Consider the following 2,892-nt stretch of genomic DNA (forward strand, 5'->3'; position numbering starts at 1 on the left):
GCCTCAGCTACCTCCCTAACTGAATAGAACTTCCTCGAGATGAGGTACCGACGGAGATTAGGGCGAAGCCCTGCTAAGAACATCTGAGCCTGACGCTCTCCTGTCTGCCACATGCCTGTGAAATGTAACAGCTCCATGAACCGGCTCTCAAAATCAGCAACTGACATGTCCCCCTGGGTCAGACGGGATAACTCGAGCTCCTTCCCTGTCCGTGCTGCAGAGGAAATGTACTGCCCATCAAAGAAATATATGAAGTCCTCCCATGTGAGGGTCATCCTCTGCTCTGGAGGGAACTGAAGTCGGTACCATCTCCCAGCATCACCCTTCAGACTGTAGGATGCCAACCTCTGCTTCTGAACTGAGTCCACACTGAGTATGTCGAGAATGTTGCTCACATCCTCCTTCCACTTATGGGCTGCCAGAGGGTCTGGTGATCCCTGAAACTCGGGTGCTCTCATCTTCTGGTACCTCTCAACCATACGGAGCCAAGCCTCCTGCTCGGTGGCTCTGTCTGGGACTGCTAGAGGAATAGCTGCAGGCGTGACCTCTGGGGGTCTCTCTCTGACAGGAACGGTAGGTATCCCCTGCTGCTGAGCTACCGGTGGTGGAGGTGTCCGTGGTGCTATATGAGTCGTCACCAAGTCCTCAATGGCCGTCATCCTGGCAATGAGAGGAGCCATAAGATCCACTAAGTACTGAGGAGCCTGCTGCGGCCCTGGTGGTGCCTGCTGAGGCTCGGACTGAGCTGGCTGCTGCTCTGATGGAGTCTGCTGTGACTCCGCCTGGGTAGCTCTCCTGGTACGAGGTCTACCACGTCCTGACATCTATCTGATCATAAGAAAATAAAAGTTTATGAGTCAAAATAAACTTCTATAAATAGCGTATCACAATACAATCTTCACAACATATAGTATTCACACAAAATACTTTAAATTTGCAAAATAGTTATCATAAAAAAAAATTTCCTCAAATTTTGAGGTATACGCATAAGTCGTCCTCACTCATACTAGGAAATCCTTACGGACTCTATACATGAATCCTAGGAAACTCTGTCCTAGCTCCACGACTCGACACAGGATGATCCTAAGGATACTGGAACTAGAGCTCTGATACCAACTGTGACGCCCCTGGGTTCACACAAGGCTGCAGTCCAAGGTGAAACCAAGAATGTCAAACCTGCCATGCACCACACCGTGCAATAACATGTTTCACCATCACAATTAACATCTGTCTAGTAGAATCAATAACTGGTGTAGGTACAAAACAGGTAAAAGGTTATACAAGGAATACTGATGAAATGATAACAGTCACATAAATATCTCATCATCCAACAATACAGAAATACATAGCCAAAATCTGAGTAGATAAATCTGGAATACTCAACAAGTCTCATATACAAATGTCTGACAAGAAGGAAATAAGGCACATAGCCTTTACAACTTCTAGAACAATACTGTCAAATGTCTAATAAAAACTACAATGGAGCTCCAACATGAACAGAACTAGACAGCTAAACACTAAGGTGTGTCGCCATCAACCTGCGACTCTCCGGGCTCCTGGCTCGTTACCTGAAAGGGGGAGGGACAACGAGCGTCAAGCGCTAGCGAGCAACATCACAACCAACCCCAAGGGAATAGGGCTCGTTGTATAAGAAAATACAGTTATCACAAAACATATATATAGATATATATATAGGCAATTATCCTAGAAATGAACAATGGGCTTTAGTACTTAGGAAGTTTCAACACGGGCATAGGTACGTCGAGCGAAATAATCCAAACAAGGAAACCCTCATATATATACCTTGTATCCCAAATTGAAAATCCCTAAGTACCAAACCCGGAGTCTAATACGTGAACAGAAAATAAATAAAAGGAAAGACAACCCATCTCAGAACATAAGTAGAGTATCATGTGGTGTCCCATGCCATAAAATATCAAGTCGTATTCTACATAAGTGTCATTCCCAGTCTAGGTAGCTATCATGTCTTAACGGTATCAAAAAGTCGTGTTCCAAAACTCAAATGTGTACCATGCTCAAGGTTTGGCAAAAATGTCCAACACATGGACTAAAAGTGATGTAGGTCCAACACATGGACTGAATAGAATGCATGTCCAACACATGGACCAAGATGGTAAGTATCCAACACATGGATCAGAATAATGTATTGTCCAACACGTAGACTATAAATGAAGGAAATGTAATTTATCACTTGCATACATGTAAAAATACACCAAATCTAAACCCGCACGCATCCCGATGTACATGTCTAAACTCATGTCAAAAGTCAACCCACATGCACAGATAAATCATTAACGTGATAAACTAGGGTCAGGTTACCGAGGCGACCCCGAAAGACAACTTAAACAGATCAAGAATCTGTAAAACAGCTCATCAGTCGACTGATGTGTCGACTGATGACGTCAGTCGACTCATACGTCGACTGATGGAGCTCAGACAGCACAGCCTCAGCTCGCCAGTCGACTGACCAGTCGACCGAGAAGCTGAGAAAGCAGAATCAGCCCGTCAGTCGACTGATCAGTCGACTGATGGCTGAACAATTTGCCCGTCGGTCGACTGATCAGTCGACCGACAGACTGCAGATAATCTGTACAGGTTCTTATATACCCAAAATTTGATCTAAACTCATCCCCATCAATTCCAAGCATGAATCATACGAATATTAACATGTATGGACTAACTGAAACATAACTTTCACATACATATACATGAATAAAACTCTAAACATAAGTATTTATGTTTTAAAAACACTTTTCAAAACAAAACCCATGTTAAATCTCTTTTAAAACATTTCAGATCTGGATTTTAAATTTACCAAACATTGGTAGGTTATTTATTATACTGAAAATGCACATCTTCATGTTACATGCA

Source organism: Asparagus officinalis, chromosome 10 (genome assembly GCF_001876935.1).
Source record: "Asparagus officinalis chromosome 10, Aspof.V1, whole genome shotgun sequence".
Lineage (NCBI taxonomy): Eukaryota > Viridiplantae > Streptophyta > Magnoliopsida > Asparagales > Asparagaceae > Asparagus > Asparagus officinalis.